Source organism: Dermacentor albipictus, chromosome 3 (assembly GCF_038994185.2).
Source record: "Dermacentor albipictus isolate Rhodes 1998 colony chromosome 3, USDA_Dalb.pri_finalv2, whole genome shotgun sequence".
NCBI lineage: Eukaryota > Metazoa > Arthropoda > Arachnida > Ixodida > Ixodidae > Dermacentor > Dermacentor albipictus.
Window position 1 is genome coordinate 134,244,660 of NC_091823.1, and position 24,966 is coordinate 134,269,625.

Genomic DNA, 24,966 nt, shown 5'->3' on the forward strand with positions numbered 1-24,966 from the left:
TCTCTATCATCTTCTGCAGCTAGAACTGCCTACTTAACAATATTGTTGGTACAGTACCATACATAATATAGGGTGTACAAGGGCTTTCAGACATTTCTATCAGAGGCGCGAAAAAATATTTACGTACGTTTATGCTAGGGTAACAGCTTAGTCGTTGTATGCCCGACCATGAATTGAAGAAAATGTTTTCAGTTTAAAAAATGACCGATGATTACGATGCTTCCTATTGCGAATTTTGAACGCCGCCATTTCCTTCGTTCTCATTTCGCGACCTATTGAGGCAAAGAATTTGAGAACGTAATAAAAGCACCGACTGAAAGTGAGCCAGTGCCGTCAGGGCCTTTTCAGAGGCAGGGGAAGCATTCGAACGCAGGTATGATGAGTGGCATCGGAGGCACCTGTGGAAGGACACGGCGACAAAGGCGCGAGCGATATACTGAGGCGACGAATTTTCAGACCGAAATCACTGCCACGCCTGGGAGTGGGCACGTGCCATAAGCACCTTCAAATAGGAAGGGATAGTATGGGAACGCTGGCATGGTGAGCAGCATCGAAGCCAGCTGGGGAAGAAGGCAACGACGAAGACGCGATGGGGGCGAAATGCGATAACACCGGTGTACTTATATTTAGGGGCATGTTAAAGAACCCCAGGTGGTCTAAGTTTCCGGAGTCCTCCGCTACGGCGTGCCTCATAATCAGAAAGTGGTTTTGGCACGTAAATCCCCATCATTTTTTTAACGACCAAGGCGCGAACAGTAGCAAGAGCGTGTTCGCGTGGTTCCACCGAAAGACGGCTAAGCTCAACATAGGAACGGGCACCTAAGAGATGCGCTCTAAAACAGGACCTGAGCCTGAGTAACAAGTTTGAGGTGGGGTCAATAACCTTCGACGAAATTTGAAGTGAGGTCTCCTGAATGCTCCTCAACCTAATCAGTGGGTGAGGTTGAAGCTGAGTGAGGTCACCAAATCCAGTCGGACGTAGAGACGAGGTCGTTTGGCCACCTTTGCTGCTAACGCAACACTATTGTTTCCATCTTCTTACTTTTTGGCCATTTTTTTTTGTAAATAGCCTCGCACATGTTAAGCTAGGACATACGGAATATCGCAGCTACACATTCCTCTATACGCCCATCTCCTATTGGAGAGACTTGTGGCACTGCTTCGTGCACGCCTTAAGCGTGTGTGGGGTTTTGATAGTTTTTTGACGTTCTGAGGACTTATTGATGCAGAGCTCCCTCTGCATGCGCTATAGTAGTAGTTACAGCTGACAGTACTGGTATTGTCTGGCTTTTATTTTCATTATCATTCAGCACAGAAATAAAGATTTCAAAACTTTTGAACTACCTCTTATGTGCGCACTACCCTTTTCTCTGTTAATTCGACTGCCTTCTACATACGGAGCAAGAGCTTACAAACTTTACAAGGATCATTTACTTGCTTACGTTCACACAAATGTATGAAAAAACTACGGCGTATCCTTAAGCTGCTCGTGCAGCAGTCACATCCAATTTAAAAAAAAGCTAAACAAAACACAAGCGTCCTCGATGGACAACTCGCTGTGGAGCTTCAGCGTATCAAATTTTGCCTCTGCTGTCAAATATGTTTCCACTGAAACTCATTTCTTCATCAGATGTTCTGCAAATATTTTACAAATTGACTCAAGAAATTAGAAAAATATCACAGATAAACGCGACCTAGATCCCCCAAAGCAATAAGAAAACGTCATTTCAACCCGCGTGGAGAAGTGTTATCAAATAGACGCAATCAAATCCCACTGCACGAAGCCCTTTTTTTTATTATTCATGGGCTCGAACGTTCTTAGTACTATATTTGAGCAGGCTGCGCAGTGGCCGATAGGAAGAAACAAATGCTAAAGAAAGAAATAAGTTGGTTTAGTAGTGTTTTTCGAGAAAGTGGGAACCAGGTTCTGGCCACAAGTATACTTTTACAGAGCTGAGTGGAGTTTGAGTTAGGGCCGTTTTGTTATTCACTGCCTGGAAGTAAAGCGAAGGAATGAGACCAAGACTGAAACTGAGGCAAGAAAAAGGGTTAAAGAGCTCTGTGTGTGTCTCCTCTGTTCTTTTGTTTCTATGCTGGGCTGACTATTCAGAGCTGTTCTGCTAATTACGGTTTCGTAAAGGAAAAAAACCCATTTGCAAGGAATATTCTCTATTCTTCTAATCAGCATATCCATCGATACCGCTAAACTCATAAGCCAAGAAATAAAAATGAAGCCCCTAGCGAAGTGTTACTTTATTGTTACCATTTGTTTCGAAGCTCGCGTGCAGTGGAACAGTAACTGATCCCGGTAAATGCGTTCCTGCAAGCAGTGGGAATGCCAGATAGGTCTCTCATATGGAAACTAAGATTGGTAATTTTTGGCCTGTACAAATGCGTGTAAACTCGCAGGGTGTTCAATAAAAGGGCACTCGTTACAGTCAGCGCTCATGATGCCCACTTTGTAAATAAGCAGTCATGAGTAGTGGATCTCAGGAAACCCAAGGTATTTGTGCAAGGTTGCGCGTTATTTGTAACAACGAATAAATGGTCGTTACGAAAAAAAAGGAACGTGGCAAGATGGTTTGGTCCACTGTGTCAGCTCCGTCACACTTCTGTGCTTTGTGCTTTCTTGCACCTTTCTAGAGTGAATATGAACGGCAGCCTTCGCATAATTTTGAACAAATCGGATGCTATGTAGAGTGAGTGCTGGGTCAGGCGTGAGGGAGATGTAATGCACTATTATTCTACGCAATGTACAGTCTATGTGTTAGAATAGCGCAGTGAATCGCTACGCTAGTCACTTCAAAAACAATAATTTACGTTAACTGTACGTCCCTTCGGCATGATTTCACTTTACCTAAAGAGATTGCCACGGAGCACTTGATCGATTATGTTACTGGTAGCTCCTTCCTCGAAGTTTCAGCATAGGTCGGCGCCAAAAAGAGGAAGAACCACCATCACCGTTGCGACTCCATTCTGCAATGTCGATGGCGCAAGTGGGAACAACGCAAACAACAAAAATGAGTGTATTTGCATCACATGCGCCTTGCGTTCCGCGGCATGCACAGGTGCAGTAACCAGTATCGACCGGCACTCAATTACATCTGAGGCACAAATGAAGAAGGATTAGTTTGCGAGCGCACGTTAGCAGTACGAAAGGACATGCCTGTTTTGGGTTTTTGGGGGGCTCGTGGCTTTTGTCATCGTTAACTTTTTTTCTTGTGCTTGATTTGTTTTCTTGAGTAAGACTTCAGCGAGTACTTTGTGCGAGAAATGGCATTCGTTAACCCTCAAAATAAGACGTCAGTTGAGCTTTCGTCTGCACGCACGTTATGTTTTCATCGAATTTGCATCGTGTCAGTACACTTTAACAATCTAGATCGGCAAATAATTCTCTGTTACAGGCGAGCAGTTACAAACAGCGTGTGGACAAAGGACCACATTAATTTGTGCGTTTGTTTTTTTCTTATCTTTTTAACCTCGCGTCCTGTCATCAAACCCTTAAGTACACCTCCATGTCGGGTAACTATAAGATTATATGTGTGACGGACGCATAATTTCGAAAAGGCTCTAATCAAAAGGCTACGCAAAATACTCACGGGGCTTTCGTGCTAGAGCTGGGGAATTATTTTAGTTGCAAATATCAGGTCCCGTATTCACAAAGCTTTCTTACGCTAAAAGTGTTTATGCCAGCCAATAGTAATGTGGGACATATTATTGGCGAAGCCGATCTGCCAATGAAAAGCAGGATGAAAAGGTTTGTGAATTCGGCCCTAGATCTTTTGTAGAGCCCAACGGAATTTACATAGGGCTAGTCTTCATTCCACTTGCCATCCCGCTTTAGCTTCTTTTATCGTGTTGTAACCCTAAGCACAAATATAAAACGACAATAGAGCCCAAAAGAACGAGCGCATTACCGTTTATCTGCCCAAGAAATCAACTGTGCATGTCTAGTTATTGTGTTATTGTAGATGAGCAAGCGTTGTAGGGGTGGCCGACAGTGATGGACGCGGTGCCAGCTGAAGCATGGGTCAATTGATAGAGCGGTGCAGCCGGTGCTCTCACAGTCATCCGTCACCTATGTCCGAACAGTTGGGGAACGAAAACGTTGCCCACTCAGGCGTGTTTGCTGCAGATGCCTCGTGGGAAAAGCACGCCGATACTTCGCAAGCCGTAGTGTTCATTCTTCCTTCCTCAGCGGTTCCGGTGCTTTGAAATATTACGCTACTCCTCAGGTTGGTATTTGCTAACCATTAATGCACATGTCGTTGTTTACGTTTTTACAGCCAAAGCTGTATATGACTAACCATCCGTAGTTTTTTCGGCATCAGGCAACAGAAATTTTCTTATCGACTACTAACAGACCACTACACAATGGGTTTCATTGTTTGCTTTGTGTGTGAGCAATACGGGTGCAGTGTGATGGCGCAGCTGTCAAAATGCGAAACAGATTAGAACGCCTGCCGTGAAAGAAAGCGTGACATAAAGGTTATCGCAGTATATAACTAGAAGAGGTACCGGCGAAAAAACAGCTGAGTTATCGATGGGATTGACACGCAGAGTTCGTAAACCAGAAGAACAACATGGGTACTAGGAACGCCGGAAGGAACAGCAACGACAATGTAAACGGCGCCACCGCAAACCGACTGCCGACGAAGAACGTTCACGCGATGCTGAACAAACATGACAAGCATTCCACTCTGTAAAGATGGAATGGCAGCGAAAGCACTTTGCTTGTCGTTCGAAAACTTCGACTGTCGTCAGCTTTTGCTACCATTCCATCTTCACAGAGTGGAATGGTCTTCATTTTTGCCCTTCTGCTCTATTTTCACAGAAGCAATTTTACCAATCCATTCGCAATGTGTCATTTCTGGGGCCGTTAAGCGACTCGAATGGCAGGGGCATTCATTCTTCGAGTTGGCTTGGTATGCCCTGTTGCGTAGTCTATATTCGAGAAATTATTATCCTAGTTTGATAACGCATATTTAGATCACAAGCAAAACTGTTTTCTGTGTGTGGAAGTCGTTTTATTCCTTCTTTTACTCAGGCCCCAAAAAGTAGAAGGATTCAATTGTTTCTCTTTGTGCGAGCTTTTTACTAATTGTTATAAATGAGAAACACTTTAGTTGTACCTACTCCTATGTGATCATTTTTAAAGTATATGCGCTGAATTTTCGTGTCATTGGTGAGGATGAGAACTGGTTGCTCTGATAAAGAGCGGTTAACAGACGAGAAATCACGCACCCAAGGTTTCAATACCCGTATCATGTAGAATGACAATAGCTGGTAGGAATTAAAGATAGACAGAAAACGTTTCGCAGGTTACTTTGCAGTACTAGGCTAGAATAGCTTAATTGTTGGCAGTGGATAATAATTGTTGGAGAATACTGCCTAGTTATTTGCGGCCGAAGCCCTTGAAGATCAGCTGACGACACGGTTTTTTGCCGGTTATTGAAGTGTATTTGCCGTTTTTTTTTCTCCAGCTTTAGCTGAAAACGTTGCGCTTGCGGTTGGATGTTTCTTGCTTTTATTTTGCAGCAATATAGAAGTTTTAGCTTCGTTCAATAATATATGATTCAGTGGTAGGGCAATAAAAAGCGTTGTCAGAAAGTACACCATGTCGTCCTTTTGTTGACCACGTTAAACCGCCTCTTGAGTGAAGCTTAAGTAAGTGATTAGGTAAAATAAAACATTAAAACTATTGAACAGTTCGCTACGCAACGCGGATCAGCCACTTGCAGTGTACATAAAATGTCAAAAAAGAGAAATACCTCACGCTAATCTCATTCCTATACCAATGGTAAGAACAGTCTTCTGGACTGCACAGAGATTTCAGCGCTTGTTGGCAACCAGACAATTATTGCGTATCGGATTTCTCCCGAACTTTGGTTCTTCATAGGAAGCATGATTAGTCCACCTTTGAATGGGAACTCTCTTCTCCGATGTCTAAGTGCGCGTGCAAAGGCGTGTTTTTATTCGTTCAGTTTACAACACATATGCGCCATGTGCCCTAAACTATCATATGAAGCGACAACCACAATCCAGCTGCTAAATTATCGCGAAACCATATAAGGGAGCAAGCGTAATATAAAAAAAAACGTGCCAAACCCAAACCAACGAGATGCAATACAATGTGGGAATAAAAATGACGCTACGCTTCTTTAAGGTAGTGAGAAGATAGAGAGATACACTTTATTAAAATAATAATCAGAAGAATCGCTAATGGTCGGGGCCCCTAGTCCAGGGCTCCGCTGGCTCTTGCCATCTTCGCCGCTCTCTGTATCAGCTTGAGCAGGTCGTCGAGGGCCGAGATGGACAGCAGTGCCTCCCATTGCTCCTTCGTCGTGTTCGTGTCGGGGTGTTCTATGTTGTTTAGTGCGCACTCCCACATAATGTGGTATAGGGTTGGTGTGGGCACGCACCACGGGCATTCGCCCCTGTTGGCTGTGGGGTGTATCCGATGTAATATGTGTAGGTTCGTGCAAGTACCTGTCTGGAGCCTACGCCAGGCAGTGGCATCCTCCGTGTTTAAATTTCGATGGGGTGCTGCATATCGCAAGCGATTCCCTCTATGGTAGTTCACGATGGCTGAGTACTCGAGGTCGACAGGGCCGGGGCCTTTTGCAGCCGGCGTGATGACTGCTCCGCTATGCACGAATCCTCGAGCTGCTCTGTCGGCCTGCAGGTTGCCCGCGATGCTAGTGTGGCCTGCTATCCATATGATGGTTTGGGTGGTGATGCCCTCAGGGTCTTCCTTAACTATTACGGCTAGGACTTGCGCAGCAGGTCTTCCAATTCTTCCCTGTAGGAAGTTGCGGCTGTCCTGCTGCGATTCCGTGAGGATCGTAAGTCGTTTGTTTGCGTGTCGGCCGTCGTGGATGGCTGACGTGATGGCGAGCCCTTTGGCTTCCGCGATCGTGTAGGGACGAGTCAATGCAGTAGAGCTAAGGTGGCGTTGGTCGCATAGCACTGCCACTGCGCCCTTGTTTGTCGTCCCATACATGGCGGCGTCCGTACAGCGGGCCGTGGTATTCAACCTGAATGCTTTCTCCGTGTACTGGGCCCTTTCTCTCCTTTAGCCGGAGTGTAGGTTAGGGTTCATGCTGCATGGTATCGGGGCAACGTGATACCTGTCCTGGACGTGACAAGGTATCGAACAGGTTTCGTGCGTTCGTATTGTTATAGCTTGGAACCAGAAGCTTTGTAGGAGCCGCCGCCCCGTGCAAGTCCATGCAAGTCTTTGTTGTTGCGAGACGTAAACGGCGTTCGCTGAGGGCGTTGTGAAACCCTAGCGCCAATACTTTTTCAGTCGATGTACTCATCGGCAGGCGGAGAGTGCTCTTGAAAGCCATGCTGAAAAGTGTGTCGGCGTGCTTTGTCTCGGACTGGCTGAGATGAAAATAGGGCAGGCTGTATGTGATTCTGCTCAACACCAGGCTTCTGACCAGTCGGAGAGTGTCCCTTTCCTTCATGCCTCTGTTCTTGGATGTTACGGGGGAGATCATGCGTGATATTTCCTTGACAGTGGTTTTGAGCAGTGTAAGGGCGTGTGTGGCCCACTGGTTGGACTGCAGCCACATACCCAGCGCCGTGAGAAAAGGCTTTTCTGGTATGAGGCGTGCGTTGAGGCGTACCTCTAGTTTTCTTGTTGGGTCTGTGGTGACTGCGTGGTTGCCCCGGCCACACCACACTTGTAGGAGCTCAGATTTCTCGGGGCAGCATTGCAGTCCCCGTTGGCTGACGTATTCTTGAATGAGATTCGCTGCAGTTTGCAGCCGTTTTCTTCAGCGAGGGACCCTGTTCTGGTCCAGAATGGTATGTCGCCTACTCAGATCGAGTGCCGAAGACCTGGTACATACGTCCGTACGTGGGCCAATCCCGAAGATAGTGCAAGGCCGGGCCGACCTCCGGCGGAGGTGCAGCCAGCGTTAAGCACTCCTATACGTGGGCCATACCGAACATAGTGCAATACCAGCCCAACCCACGGCGGAGGTGAAGCTGGTGCAATACATAGATAGTGCAATGCCGGGCCTTCCCGCGTCAGATGGGCAGTTCGCCATTAAGGGGCCACACACACACAGCTTCGTTGGTCATCCTTCTTCCCAGAGTAGAAGCGCACTGAGATGTTTTTTCAGGAGTGCTAACAACGTGCCACGAAAAGCTAATATGAAAAGCATGGTTAACAAAACGCCATGACTGACGCTGTAGAATGCCTTGCTGACGTCAAGAAAGATGGCGCATACAATCTGATTACGTTCTATAGATAACTTTAACACGTTTTACAGATCTTCGAGAACCGCTTGCGTGCCTTTGGAATGAAACCACACTGGGAAGGGTATGCAATTCTGTGTCTATCCAAGAAGCTTGTCACTGTCAGAAGAAATGCTTTGACAATACTTGATATAAGCAGGGCAACACAGAAATCGGGCGATCGATTTTGGTTTTGTTATCGGCTGATCGCTTAAAAAGTGCAATTGCTACCGCAGTTTTTATATTTGAGTGACTGTACCACTGGACATAATACTGGTAAAGAACGACAGCAACACAACTTTGATGACAATAAATATTGCGCGCATGTCATATACATAAATAGCATTAATACCTGATGATTCTGACATTTTAAGATAAAGATAAGTCACCTGAGTTCGTCTTCGGCTAGCAGAGGTAGATGTGCAGACTTTCATGTACTATTATGCGAAGTACACCACGGTGGTAGCGGTGATGCATTAACGGATACTCGAGAAAATAAAGCAATAAAGTCGTTAGCAAGAGTACGATAATCAGTATCAAAATTAGTGGAATCGCATTCGCAATTACCATGCTTAGTACCGCGTCCAAGGTTACTAATTAAAGAAGGTATTTCTTGGTGTATGCCCGAGTGGATATAAATTATTCCCGTAAATGCCTTCGATTAGCGCGACAAATCATCGTATTTGCCGAATTTCTCGCTTCTTTGAATCTACAGCGTTGAATCTAGAGCTTCAGAAGCATGATAACGTTTAGGTTGCGTTCAAAGAAGGTCCTTTCTTTTATAGCAGCCATTCCTGTATATCGTTGATGTACTATTGCCAATACCGCTACAAAGAAATTTTCACCGTGGAGCTTGAGCACACGATGTTATAAACAAGTCAAGCAAATGCTAATCAAGTCCAAAACAATGAATTGTTTGTTTATATTATATAGCGGCACGCTGCGACTATGAACGTAATTGGCTGCAGGATACAGACTTCTTTGTGTCATGGACAGTCAACTCCAACTTGTGCAACACACCAAAGACAATCGAACAAGAGTTCATTGATTCCTGGGATGCCATATTTCATTTGGAATGTGCTTCAGCGCACACTTAAAAAAGAATTTCCCATAATAACGCACGAAACTTAATTCTTCATTGAATACAACGACATGAGACAGTTCATGGTCCTGGGCCTTATGAGCTTCTGAAAAACAAGGATTGAAGTGCCTCATGTTGACACTAATGCATGTTTTGAAAGAAAATATTTTACCGAAAGCATAGAATAGACTTGTCAGGCCTACAGAGCTCAACCTGAGCCGCCACCTTGGCTCACCATAGTAGAGCAACTTCAATGTTTATGCTAGCTTCACCTAATCAGTTTTATTTCAATAATGATGTTGGTGTGGTGTGCGCGTTGAAAGAGAGCCACTCACACAGCAATGTCACTGTCATTGTGATTGTATGGCACTGAAATTTCAATAAAAGAAACAGATAGCGTAGCCTGATTGTCACAGCTTCTTTCTTTTATGCTGGCGGGCAGAATATCATATCGCGCCGGCAGGCGCGCTTTTACTTCTGTTTTTAGAAAGAGGAAGAATTCTACATAACGAAAGCTCGACGAGTGGCCGACAAACCGATTGACCAACCCAAGCGAAACGGCGGGATGTAGGCAAATAAAGCTTCGCATTAAAATATCTTCGCAATAAGAGAACGGTCCAAGTGATGAACATCGCCCGTGTTCCAAATAAATAAGTAACGTTGAACTTACCGCAATGTTTATACTTTAAATGATGCAAAGCTTCTTTAGGTTAGGCAAGTAGCAGCAGCGGATGTACGAGAAAAGATCTGTGGCCAGAATCTAATGGAAGTCTGCGTCACGAGGGCGAAAGCAATGCTGTTCCATGCAGTTGGTTTTACCTGAATGATTGGACGACGAAACAGATTGGCGAGTGCGGGTCAGGATTCAGGATCTTTCATTTAATGAGTGGTGTATGCAGAGATAGGTATGATAAACATTAAATGCATTTAGGCATTCATAACCCTCAGTCACTGTGGCACGTTCCCACTGGCGGATTCACCACGAGTGGGGACCCTTACTCTGTTGGCATACCACTGCTGATGTTGTCTGTTGGGGTGCTTTATGCGTTGGCACATACTCTGTGACCGAAGTTGTTTTCTAGGTCAGAGATCACCCAGCGGCAAGTAGTCTATGCCTGCTCACATCCAGTGTACATGGCGAGATAACAGACAGCACTTCCCAAGTGGCAGAAGTTCTTTATATACATCCTCAAATATATCGAACGAAGAAAGGTCGATGAACGACGGACTCCGGGAAAGAGGGGAACGAAAAATTTCGCAATAAGTTTGATAGCCTGCAGTGTTCTTTCGCGTAATACGGCTCCATCATATGCCTGAAAAGTTTGCACTACCATCGCTCCATCTGTTCTCCCGTCACTCTTGACTGTCTTTGCATTCGCTTGGCAACCAATGTGTCCCGCCAGTAGACCACCAGCAATCGCTTCAAAGCAGTGGATGGCCTGCCGAACCACAGAATTGTTGCGAAACTTCAGCTGAAATATCCTCTTCTGAAGTTTTATCTGTGTTCGTGTGTACTGTCGTCTTCCTTTTTAATAAGATAACTGTGTTAGCTTTTGTTCCGGCGTGCGCGACGTTGCGTTTGATTTCTTTTGCCTTTTTTAGGTTCAAGACAGAGAAATCGGAATTTATTTATTGCATTCAGTATGCAGTATGATTGACGAGTTGGTCGTATTTGCTATGCGCGAAGCGTAGTTCATGAGCATTTACTTCTAAAGTGTTTATTAGTTTTGATTATTATGCACAAATGAAAACACTTCTTCGGTGAATAATGAATTTTTCTAGAGCTGCCGAGCTAAGCATTTCCGCACAGTAGTCTGCAGACGGTTAAGGCTGCCATCAGTTGTTACAAGTTGGTACCAGTTGGCATAGAGACGGGGTTTCGGCGACCTACAACAGCGTCTGCTTGGCGCTCGAAGCAGATTGACCATCAGAGAGGGTTCGGCAAAGAAGAAGAGGCAATGTAAAAGCAATCACAGAAGCTTGACATATCTTTGCAGGTGAGCGGTGCGCTACAAAACAAGATGTACACAAACGTTCAGCGTGTGTTCTGCTGCACGCAAGGGCTCATAAGATGAGGCCATGGCGTCTCACTGGCCTTCTTATCCCCTATACTATCCGGGCAACGTCATTCTCTTTTGCTTCCTCGTAAAAGGACTTGTCAGCACACCGGTCAGCCCACACAGTGGAATACGAAGAAAAGCCACTCCCTGGCAATCCACACAGAGGAATACAGAGGAAACCACCCACTGGTGCAGAGGTCGGGGGCATAGGACACCTCACGTTGACACGCTGGTCAACGCACACAGAGTTCGCCTAAGAGAATCCACTCCCTGGCGTAGAGAGGTTGAACGTAGGACAAAGGAGAGTAGGACTCCTGCTGGTACATAATTCGGTCGAACACAGCCGATGGCCAAATTTTTTCATGTTGACGAGCATGACGATTTGGCACATAGCCTCTCATGTATTTAGAATCTGTACCAATCATGGCCGCACAAAGCGAAGCGTAACAAAACGTATTATTACATGTTTCTTGCAAGAGCAGTAGTTATACATTTTAGTGCAGATTTCTGGCTGAACATTCAAAAAGACATCATGAAGCAGCACGTCGTTGTGATGTACCGCTTACCTAATCAACGTTGCCTTCACGATATCAAATATTTAGCATATCCTCCAATATGCAGCGACTAAATGTTAGGGCATTATGTCCTTATCTCACACCTGTTTCTATCGCGCATTTATGTATTTGTTATTAAATAGCATCTATTTGTAATAGAAAACTGTGAGCCTACTTGAATTACAAACTCTTCTTTCGTGAAGGGTATTGATGGGGCAGGTGACGTGGCCACTACACAAAAGATACATAAAAAAGCAACAAGTGGTATACAATGCACGGACCTGCTCAATCAACAGTCTTTATTTATCACAAATGCGCTGGACTTTTTAGAAACACAGAGTGAAAAACAAGTTCGCCACTTTGTATACACCACGTAAGCTTGTAAGCTATTTCTTGACGTGTTTCAATACTGTGACATGTTTTGTTTTCCCATTTGCCAGCTCTTGCGCCTATCTAGGAAATTTGACTGGGCGGTAGTTGAACTCCTGCTTCCCAGTCGTTTGGTGAAAAGTGAATTATGTGGAGCTTTTTTTTTAAGGAGAGGCTGGTAAGGAAATTTACCAAGACAATGAAATGAGTCAAGGCTGCGAAACCAATTTGGTATGAACACACCAGCTATAAAGCGGGGCAGGGGGGGAGCATTTGTTCCCCTTGGACATCCTGGTGAGTTTTCCTTTAATTGAGCAGGCGCTTGTAGAACCACATTAGGAGCAGGAGTGCCTTGCGCATTCGACGCAAAGGCGCACGATGGTTATGAGCTTTGTATTTGATAACCGAACCAAACTTGTGTGGAGTCCTTCATGCGTAAGGTCAAGCAGAAACAAGCGCATTCTGATTTTGCTAACTTCCATTGTACCACGGTTACTTTGTACTAGTTAGTTGTATTATAATGTTTGATAATGCTCAGCCACGTATGGTGCGCATACATGACATGCATGCTTTTTGTGTTGTCTTTACGAAGCAGTTTACTCCTTTCTCCGAGTAGTATATTATGCAGGGGGAAGTAATTCCTTTTGCCTTCGGCAGCTGGGGCTCTTGGTGAGCGTTCTAGGTACTGCGCGATTTGCAGAAAATGCTTACCGTTTCATTCTGTTATGCGCAACAATGGTACGCAGCAAGAGAACCAATTCAACCGTCTTTCTATGAGGACCTCTTTTTCCCCATTCAATACCTAGTTTTCATTTCTTTTTTTTTGTGGAGTGGCATGTGACAAGTATCTCCGTAAATTGTCTGTAATGTTGTCCTCTGCATAAATAGTTTGCCGATGCGTGCAATAGCCGGTAGAAACAATCGCCATTGATCTTTAGCAAGCGATGCTCGTCGTTATTATTTGGCGCATCACTCCTGAAGATTGTATGGTTTATGGGACGAAAAACACACAGGAAAAGCTTGCATAAGTTAAACATTCATTTCGGGCTCTCTGGTCGTTTCAATACTTTTGTATACATTTTTGAAAAGCCAGCACACAGCGGACTAAAATTCAATACTCGAACCGATAAAAATATTCTAATCGCACAACTCTCAACAACGCAAAGTGGTACGTGAATGTGGAATAAATCACACGCAACTAAAATGCTTCGGTAATGCAACTATTTACGACAAGTTAGTTGTATTTTTATAGCACATTTCTTATATAGGAATAGGGCGCTCGACAGAACTGGATTTGCAATTAACAGTTTTTTCCTTTACGTAGCAGGCTTGACGCGAAGATTTCGTTGGGAAATTACTAGTGTAGAGGAATTGCGCAGGTCCACATAAAGAAAAAAAAAAGGCTTCGCTGAAGTAGTCTATATCGTAATATTCTTTACCTCTTCAGTACCCAAGGAGAGTAGCAAATATTGAGGATCTTACGTGTTACTTGCTGTGCGACGTCACATCAATATTTATAGCTGATTAAGATATCAAGCACAAATAAATACGCTGAAATATTTTCAACACTCTAAACAAACGCAAGAAAATTGAAAACGTGCTTTTCATGAGCTAGTGCTTCGTTTACATAGTCCTCCATTTGTGAGATGAGCTGACTTCTCTACTGAAGCGAATAAAAACTGAACGAGAAAGCAGTTTAACTTTGCAAGCCAGGTTGCTTTAACGCGAACGCTAGGGCATTACCATAGGAGAGACAAAATTTAGCTGCTCGGTCAAGCATCATTAGTAAAAGAAAAGGGCTTTCTACGGCGGAATAGGAATTAGTTTGCACTCCTGAGCGACCACCTCTTAGTGCCTGAGCCCAACGTAGACGTCGAGCATCGCAGAACCACAGAAATCAGCCGACTCTTTTAAACGATGATCACATAGCCTTAATATTTCTTGCCAAACCACATAATTTGATCTAGTATCGCATTAGGCACTGCGTAATTGCTTAAACCAGGTTTGTCAATTTACTTTATACGTGCAGCTGGTTTTGGCACCATTACGGCTACTATCATCATAATATGCAGGATTACATTTTATGAAACAAGAGTAATGTTCTAGTGTTAGCCGATCCCACCCCAAAGTCCCAAGAATACTAGTCGGACCTAAATTTCCAAGGCCGAATGATAATTCACTTGTTTGAAAGTAAATTTATTACTTGAAAGAGAAATGTTATATAAAACAATATATTCAGTAAATGCATGCATGTATGCAAAATAAGATAAACATGAAATAAGAACTATGGGATAATGTGGGCAATTCTTGCGATGTGCATATGCTAGTGAAATATTGTCGCAGTGTGTGTCGCCGAGTTATGTCGCAGTGTTTAGTGTTGCAGGTAAGTGTTGCTGAGTTTAGTGCTGCTGATTTATGTTCCCGAGTATAATGTCGCTGCTTATGAGATCTCAATAACGCAAGACGAGAAAATGGCCATATTGCAATCTCTCAACTGAGTTTTATTTGTGAAGGTTTCATTAAAGTAGTATTTCACGCAAATTGCGTTCAGTGCTCTTTCTCGATAACACCACCTTTGAGCATGGTGACAGCACTTTGCGAAGCCTCTCCTCGCTGTGCCTTTCGCATTGTCGGTGATTTGCAGGATGTTTCGCTGCATCAGCTCGCTTGGCACGTTTCGCTGCTTTGCGACGTTCTCGTGCTTCCTTGGCAGTGAACTGGCGCCTACCACCTTGTTTTTCTGCTCGCCTGACGATGTAGACGCGAGTGACTCAACTTCGGATGACGAAGGCTCCGCAGCTCCAACGGTGGCTCGACTTCTTTCATGCGTCATCATATGAATCGTCCGCCAAGTAGAGGCCAACCACGTCCACAGCCTCGAAGATATTTACCGCAGTCGCCTGTTGCAATGGTGGCGCTGTGGTTAGCGCGCTCGGCTGTGGAGCGGCAGCTGTGGCGGCGGGGCAGAGGATCGAATTCTCACCCAGGACACCTTATTTTAGTTAGACAAAGATGACGACATTTATGTTTTGTTTTTCTCCCACGACTTTTTGATGACGACCGGCTCGCACAACGAGCCAAGTAATGCTTTCGCATTAAATAGCATGCTTGAAACTGCACCATTAGGATGCACCTTTTTGTGCTGAAATTTATGAAAAAAATGCAGTGTCACTCCCCTCTGTGATGGTAGTGACCAGACATGCTGCGTCTGCGGACCCATTCATCTTGAAATGTCCATTCACGTGCGTCAAACGCCGTATGCATATAGATGGAAGACGAGGCGCGACTAGTCGCTCCTCCACGATCCTGAGCTTCGGAAGATGACCCACCGGGTTGGATGCATTCTCATCTTTTGTTGCAAAACACGGCACGACACTTTTGGGTGACGCTGCTTACGTTTTTTTTTTTGCGTTGGCCGACGTCCCGCAGTGCTCTAAGGGATGTGAGGTCACTATAAAACGACAATCGGTCACACACGATAGATGCCACGCCAAACTGGTTCCCCACAAACTCCTTCTGATACATGGCCGTTGTTCCGGTGAAACGTTCTATGCTTGCGGGATTGGGGCTACATGGGCAGTTCGCATTTCTTTCCGCCTCGTGGTCCTGGTGGGCAGCACGCTTACGGGACCACCACCACGGCATTGCAAAAGGAAAGTAAATGAGACACGCAAGCGTTTGAAACACCGACAAAGAGATGGTGGTGCGAACGTAGACATGGCCAACGAGACTCAGTGCTCTACTTGTATCTGTTTTTATCAGCTTAGTATCTGGTACGGGTTGTATTTGGACCTAAGATATTAGAGGTATTTTTTTTTTAATTTGGCGGAGTTCTTGAAGCCTGCTTCACCTCCATGGTGGGACGGCTTTGTATTGCACCATCTCCGGAATCGGCCCACGGTTCTTCGTCTACGGTCATTGATCAGCTGGAAACTACCCATATATAGCTCTGCCGTAAAATTCTTGCGCTTTAATACAGCAGAGAAACTTCGGGATGGCAAGTCTCTAAACATTATTATATATCTCATATCATCCGCGGAACTGAGGAAGTGTGCTGGATGAATAATGAAACGGTACTTTCAGCGTTCCTACAACAAGTGCCTGTAGTAGCGGTCTCGCAGAAGACGCGCATAAAAAGGGAGTAACAAAGCGCAAAGACTGAGCAAGTGCAGGTTCTTACAGAATGCATGAGCGACATACTTTCATGCAGCTGCTGTGATCCAATATTGAACGCACGCTGATTCCATGTATGTCTTGAAACATTGATCGTTGTATGCCCACAACAAACCCTTACGGGACGACGCTTCTAAGAAAACATCACTAGCTCTATCTAGAACTCCTGTCCACTGTTTTATTCGCTGCCTGTGTGTCTTGATTTCCTACACGTTGCAACCTAGCATGTGAGAATATATAGGCAAAGCACGATAAACATACGAAGTGCTGGGAGAGTATAGAAACAGATTCATGAGTTGCAAAAAAAAGAACAGAAAGACGGAGGTAATGAAAACCTACAGCTCTTGGCGTCCCTCCTCTGTCGTTGTCTCCACTGTGATTCGGGCGAAAGAATTCCATTTTTTAAAGCATGTTTCCGGCCCACATTTGCATGTAGGTTGCGGAAATACATAGATGAGCCAAAAACATAGACGCCCAGCCAGGAGCCCCCCACTGCAAGTGAGGCAGCGCGCATCCGAGGAATGACGCATGGCCTTCTTCCCACGGCAGCTCGCACACATGTATGCTGCAGTAAGAATACATGAAACGGTTACACATAGACGAAGTGGTTGAAGATTGTACCGCTTTAACTGTTTGCGGAACGGTGGCATGTAATTATTATTCAATGAACGTAGCAAGAATGTACACTGATACGCTATAGATACATTTGATGCACAGTGTGTCGAGTAAGAGCCAGAGTACACCGGCATTTACACTCGCATTGCAATACATCCATATGCGCACATACATAGAAGCAACAAGAAAGCATAACAGCAACGTGGTATGCAGTTCTTGACATTGTTATGATTTTGGTTAAAGCCTTATCCCTTTAGATCAGAAAGAAAGAATTCCTTTACCATGGTTTTAAAATTAACTGACTGCTTAATGTTTGCAGGAAGCGAGTTTTATGTTTTAACACCTATATAACGTGTGGGTAGCTGGCCGTAGTGGTTGTGACATTTTCAGACCAGACGTTTCACGAGAAATGCTGAGGGACTGGTAAATGTCGATCCATTGAAGATACCGGTAGGAAACGGCGTGTTGCATCTCGTAATCGCGGTAATCGTAAACGCTGTAATCTCCCATCTGCGATAGTGACGTGACTTTATTCGCGAGAAAAAACTTCTTTATGGTGTAGTAAAGCTAGCGCAGTTTATTATCCGAAGCGCTCTGTTCTGAAGCCATACTACAGGTTCTACGTATTTTTCGTAGTTAAATCCCCAGGCGTCAACATACTAGGCTAAGAGAGAGTGAACTATACAAAAATATTAGGTTCTGAACATTTTGAAACTGAAATTACTCAACGCCTTTGTCAGTACAAAGCATGAAATTGAGAGCTTACCCCACAGCCTGTCGTTGCGAGGCTTCCAGTTCAGAGCGGAATCGAGGGTTACCACCTCATTAGAGCACTGAGTGGACTTTTTTATATTTAATTATGACCAATCTTAATGCGGTATGGCTCCTCAAAAGGCTAAGTTTAGCAAAGTACACGCAGCACGTTTCAAACGTGAGCTGCATGCCTCAAGCTGAAGGAATATTATGCTTTTTTTAGTTTTTTTTTACAGGGGACGTGCTATACGCTGTGTTCTGGTGGTTAGTGTGCGTAGGCAAGAAAGATGACGACCCCCCGAGAGCTAAAAGAGTTAAAGCATCAACCAAGAGCTTATCGGTGGCTATGTCCCAGCGGTGTTTAATCGCGAGAAGTGTTAAAACGTAATGTGATAAAATATATCGTAATAAAATGAGTGAAACAGGAATAGACACTTTTTAGTAAGGATTGTCGTTTGAGGTCATGAGTTCTATAGGCAAATCACGTAACCTTATCTCATTTGACCTCCACCCGTGCAATGGGTAGAGCGCCGGCGGTAAAGACTGCTGAAGAACGGCGCCCCTACGAATAACGCCGCCGCGAAAAGAAGCGGAAATGCACGAGGCGACGGCAGGCCGCAAGTATTAACCCTTTACTGCACCTTGTTGCATTTACGCAACATTCCGGTAAACGGCGTTAAAAACAGAAGCAAAGTCCGTTTGGAGCTGTCTGTGCACGTTGTTGCATTTCCGCAACATTCGTCTAAAAAACGCCGTATTCTGCTGCCATCTGTGCTCATGCTTCGCATCTCCTGGCAAAACAAACGTGGTAGAGGCTGCACGCGCCCGCGAGCAGTGACACAGGTAAGTTCTGCCAATTGTAAATGTATTTCTCCATAAGGCAAAGTGCAAAATAAAATTCTTATGCTAAGCTCCACATCCTCCCGACTCTGTAAATTTAAAAAAACTTTGTTTTCTAGGAATTGTTTGTTCCTGCAGACGGAACGTTGCTATGTTGCGCAAATGCAACAACGTGTGCATGATTTGCTTTCTTCGGAAAAGTGAAATGGCTCCCAAATACTTTTGTGGCCGAGCAATTCCTCCTGACAGTGACGGTAGCGACCCTTCCAGGAGTGATCATAACCAAGAGTGTAAGGAGGTCTTGATTCAACATGTGCGCAAGATATTTTCTGATCGAATTTCCTTCTTTTTCTTCAAAAGGATACGGTGCATCCGCACGCTGCCGTGTCCCGTCGTCAAGGGCCGAACCTTACATCTGTGCTTCTATGTTCTAAATTTTGATAATAACGCGAAAACACTGCATTGTTCCCTGGCTGCACGGGAATCTGTATGACATACTACACGAAGTGTGGGCACCACCTGTGCTGCACAAACAAAAACAATTGCTTCTTTTTGTTCCACACTAAAACATAAGTGCACCAATGATCATCACGTGCAAATAAACATCTGAGTATGAATCGCACAAAGAGATATTTTACATTTTCAACTTCTTCCTTATTTGCACGTTGTTGCAAATGTGCAACACACCATCTTTCTGCAAATTCAAAGCACAGAAATTCGCTAAATTTAGTTTCCAAGGGAGTGCAGCTACATTTATGCTTCCCTACAACTCCATGAATAATATTTTGAGGAAACAAAATATTGTGCAGTAAAGGGTTAAGAACGACTTTTGTGCCGGAAACTCCAAGCGTATGTACCTTTGTATGGATCACTCCTGCGGACTTCACTACAGTTGTAAATGTGGACGACTTCAACATAGACGTGTCTCCGCTAAACGCAAAGGGGTTCGTGGTGTTTATCTTGGAAAGGTTCGGCATTTAATGTTACACAGACATCTATGTGCCCGCGATGCGTCATGTATCGTGTATATGTACCTCATATTGGCGAAGCTCCTTCACACTGTCACCACAGAGCCACTGGCCGTATATGATAGCGATCATAAAGCGATATTCACCTTGGTGCCCTAATAGTAAACCCAAAAACGCAAACAATAGCAGGTTAAAATAACAAAAACATTGAGTATGCAATACAATGAAAAACAAAAAAATCTGAAAGAAGTAAGTTCATCGTGGTATGTGTTTTCTTTGCAATCAAGATATTTATTGTCAGCCCATTTATCACTATACACACCGCTCCACTGGTCGTTCACTTTCGCAGAATGGAATGGCTCTGAGTTTTTTTTTTTTTTTGTTACCACGCATCAAGTAAACTTTTTGCCCATATGTAGATATCCGAAGGCAACTTATACCACGCCCCTTCAGAAATTGAAATGTTCCGAGAAATATTGGAAGTCGTTACCGCTCTTTCTTGGGTTCTTCTTTTCTGTGATCTTGCGAGATGGGGTTCGTCTTTGCAGTTCTACCATACTTCCAGAAAATAGCTGGAGATTACCAAACACATTCTTCCCCCGAAAATACTGCACATTTTTCGTGAATGAGGAGAAACAGCGCCGTAGGCCAGACAGCAATATTGTTTTTCCTGGAAACATCCAGTACTAGCGTGCTTGTAGTTCCTTGTGGTTTCTAGTGGGAGACCTTGGCAGTAACTATTGATGAGCTCGGTGAAATATGCGCTATCTTTATATTCAATCGATACCTCAAATACGTCGTGAATGAACTCTCCATATACGCGTATTTCATTAGGCCATTTCCTATGCAAAAAAAATTGGTCTATTCTGTATGCTGTGGACCATGACCAAGAAATAACATTATTTAATAACTTACTAATAGTAGTGCCAACCTTATTTCCTCAATTTAAGCTAACTGTGGCCGTTGCCCGTCATTTTATACATAAATTAAGGCACTTGTATCCCGCACTTGATTTTAACTTAGCAAATTTCACATGTGTTGTTAGTCCATTGCGAGAAGCCTAATGAAATAGAGAACAACCTGGAGTGCTATAATAACGTGAGAGAATATTCCTGGACCTTGGCACCTTTCACGCCATTCATGCAGGGCGATATGTGCGGTGTGCAAAATCAACAAAATCATATTAAGCACAGTGCGTGATACCAACTCACAATCTCGATGTCCTTTGATATTGACTTTTTACCTTGCGCTCAGGTGTGAAATTATGTCATCCACAATGTAAATAATTAATTTCATTCACTCTGCTACTCGTCAGGCATTGTTGTAATTTATTTTCGTCACTTCCAGCGTCTCATTTCATATATAAGATAAATTGGAATCGCAAGAGACACGTGCTTCCCATCTCTCCACCGGACCCCTCGGCTAAGTTAGGTCTTTCTAGAATTGAATGGACCAAAACTGCAACGAAGTCATTTCATTGTGACTATCCTTATACTTGGCTATAAGTTCAGGTGAAATATTAATGACTATGATAATAGGTGGCAAACACGGGGAGGGTGAAAAATGGCAATCCAAGACGATGTGCAAAACGAGAACTAGTTAAAAGCCGGAGCCAACGTTTCGACCAAGGGACTTGTATATTTCAAGACAAGCCCACTTGACGAAACGTTGGCTCCCGCTTTTACATTGTTCACATTTTGCTCATCGCTATCATAATAGGTATTGCATGGTAATGTAAACGACGACTGCAATGCGAAAGTAGGTAAAAATAAGCTGGGCAACTGGGCAATTGTCAACTACTAAATCATGTCTAGGAATACCATAGTGACTCGTCTAGGGCGGCACTTGTGTAAGGGCCGAACCCCTAACATAGCAAACCAAGATATATTTTAAAAATTTTGACGAGAAACCAGTCGCATTCTTGGCGCATCGACGAACCTAGTAGCATGCCACTACTAGATGGCGAAAGCGTCGCGTTGATCGCTGATGCAAAGGTACAGTAAACCACAACACATTACAGAACACATCATCTGAGAAAAAATGTGAATATCTGCTGAGCCTCACAATGCACCCTGGTATTCATATTCAGAGCCTCTGGCAGTAATGTTAACAACATTAAGATTTTCGGTTTAACTGAATTCTCTTGCAGGCCACTAGGAAATTCAATTGTCTATGAGACGCTGGGGCACGTAAATTTTGCGGTTGACTGTACATATTGAAATGTGGGCTGAGCACAAGTCAAGCATGCGCCCGCACCATTTTGACAAAAACGTTCGGTCCCGCGTAAGGGGAAGCCCTTACCAAAATTGGGAAAGAAACTGTTGCCCTTACTCGAGTCTACAGCTTTATTAGAGAAGAGGGTGTTGGCACAATTCGCGGAGGAGAATCGAATGTAACCTATGAATGCCTTGTTCCAGAAGCGCAGCAGTAGGAATTAAACCTGGAACAGCTCTAGTCTGGTAACAAGAATTGACATAGATTCGATACAATCTGCCGACTTCAGCGTAGTGCAGGATATCGAAATTTTAGGCAGAGCAGAAAGAACTGTTTACAGGTTGATGAAGTCTAGGATGGCCGTTAACTGAAGAGAAAAACAGTAAACTCAGTCGAGATGAAATGGATTATTATCTCAGAATTATCTCCTCGAAGAAATATGCGGCTTTAACTCGTGAAGTGGAAACTAACATGGAGTCAATATGTGTAACTGTAACTATACTGGTTTCAGAAGGTTCACTTGAAGTGCGAGATAAGGTATCGAACTGGTTAATTATGAAATGCGAGCTAAATATATAGGTTTTATTTAATAACAAACGAAGTAGTAAAATATTTACAGAAAATAAAAACCGAATGAAAATGTCTCATTCAGAAGAACAGTTAGTCTTGACTCCGCTGTCGAACCTGGTAATCATGAAGAAACTAAATGAGTGAGTTAGTAAAACATTTTGTACTATTACTACTACTACTACTACTACTACTACTACTACTACTACTACTACTACTACTACTACTACTACTACTACTACTACTACTACTACTACTGTTACTACTACTTCGACTACTACCACAAAAACGGCAGCAGCAACATCGGTAAAATCGACACGGCCGGCCGATGGCGGTGGCGACCGCCTTCTCCATGGCAGTCGTAGATACAAAGGGAAGGATCCGAGTCACAGCATCAGTGAGGCTGCCGTCGGCCGAAGCAGCGGTGGAGATAGCCATAGCCCTCGCGGTACTCCACGGAGGTGCCTGATCATCAGCGACTCCAAATCAGTGATTCGGAACTACACTAATTGTTAGGTGTCCGCGGATGTGGCGCGCATGCTCAGCGCACGGGCCGGGGACTTCGGATCCGGCACGACTACAAATAAGTGGTTCCCCGCGCACGTCGGGGAGCTTGGCAATAAGAACAACAACAGCCACGAAACAATGACAACAACAATGCTAACGGCCGAAGACGCACCGGCACCCCATCCAACCACAACGAGCTCGCCCACCTCGTCGTGAGGAAGCTTACCCGCCGCGACGCGGTCACCCAGAGGGCAGCCGTTGCCATTGTTGTGCGGTACCCCAGCGGAGGAGTGACGGTGATGGCGGCGGCCACACCGTCCAGCGCCGCCACTGTCGTTACCAACACAACCCAAATCACGGCGGACGGAGCTGGGGATCACGGGGACGCCGAGTGCGATGTCAAGGAGTTTCCGGCAACATACAGAAATGTGCTTGGTCACTATAGAAAAAAATGAAGAAAATATGCGCAACCCCATGGGCGGCTGGACAGGTCCCAGGCGGTCGACCTGAGATGGTTGCAGATGGGCACTTTCACCAACTCCTAGCACCTTCGCCACCTGTGGCCCGCGCTGCCCCCGTCGCCGGGCTGCCCGTGGTGCGAGCATGAGTGGGACGATATGGTCCATGTGCTTTGGGAATGCCAACGCCATGAGGAAGAAGGACCAGGAGGAAGGGGGAAGGAAACAGCATGACCCTCTGAAGCGGGGCGCCTCACTGAGAGATGGCAAGCCGCCTTCATCAGCGAGGCACCCGAAGACTAGGAGTGGGCCATCCAGTGGGGCCGGGCCATTGCCGAGGATCTCGGAAGATTTTCTAGGGGCCTTGGACCCCTGGCAGCCTAGCCCCGGGCACCAACATCAATAACGGTTGGACAAATAAAGATTATTCCTATCCTATCCTATCCTTGAATATAAAGAAAATAAGGCAAGATGGTTGGGGCCCTATTCCAGGGACCCACTGGCACGAGCGGCTCACTGGGCTTGTTCCACAAGAACCAATTTGCTCTCTTGACCCTCTTCCGTAAGCAAGACCGCCCACTGCCTACTCCTAATTAGTGGATGTTGGTGTATTAAGGGGCTGTCTATGTGCGGATACGTCCTGGGGCACTACCATGTGATGCGTTTTAGTGTGGGTGTGTCTATGCACCACGGGCACTCGTCAGTGAACCTCGTGGGGTGTATACTGCGTAGGTGGAGGAAGTCGGGTTATGTACTCGTCTAAATACGACGCCAGTCCCTCTCCTCTTGGCTATTTAAATCAGAGTAAGGAACTCCAAAGCCTCTCCGCTCCAGCGTTTGCAGTAGCAGGATGTTACGAGAATTCGGTGAAGGTCGTCGCTAGGCCATGCCTTTGCGCGTATGTTTAAACCTCGAGCAGTTCGATCTCCCCTCGCGTTCCCTACCAGTCTCTCGTGTGCTGGGCACTATATGATAGTGTAGTGCCCTTCTAGTTGCTTGCTTAAAATCTTGAGTATTAATTGGGGTGCCGTTAAATTTAGAAACAGGCAGCAGGCAGCTTGGGAGTCGGATAATATGACAGCCGAATTAGTTTGACACTCGGCATCCTGAATGGCCAAGGCGATGGCTGCAGCCTCTGCCACGCATGCGGAGGTGGTTTTGAAGGATGTTGCTGTTATGTTGTTCTTACATGTCGAAACTATGGTGAAGGTGTCTGAGGTTGTTCGACTGACATCCATATAATACACTCCTGGTCCCATGCCAAAGCGTTTGTGAAGACTTTACCCTTGCTCTGCCTAGTCCGGGATAATACTAGGGCTGCATGTTTGGGGGGAATTGGGGACACCGCAACGTGCAATCGAACGTTGCGGTCTATCTGTTTCGTTTCCTCTCCGCAATACAGGAATCTCAGTGGAAAGCCTAACCGCGCCATACTTCCCCGCCCTGAGTTTAAGAACAAAGTCTTTCTTTCTGAGCATATAACGTCGCGACTGCGTACTCGTCAAAAGTGTTGTGCAGACTCAGTCCCTGAAATCTCTCTGTGCTAGTACATTCGTG

The 24,966-nt window shown here is 44.9% G+C and overlaps 1 non-coding gene across 1 annotated transcript; it reads left to right on the plus strand.

Annotated features, from left to right (window-relative positions):
• Window positions 1–16,031: 16,031 nt before the first annotated feature.
• On the plus strand, window positions 16,032–16,218 carry LOC135904965 (U2 spliceosomal RNA). Its single transcript, XR_010565271.1, has one exon. It is a non-coding gene; the product is annotated as a U2 spliceosomal RNA (small nuclear RNA).
• The last annotated feature ends 8,748 nt before the right edge of the window (window positions 16,219–24,966 follow it).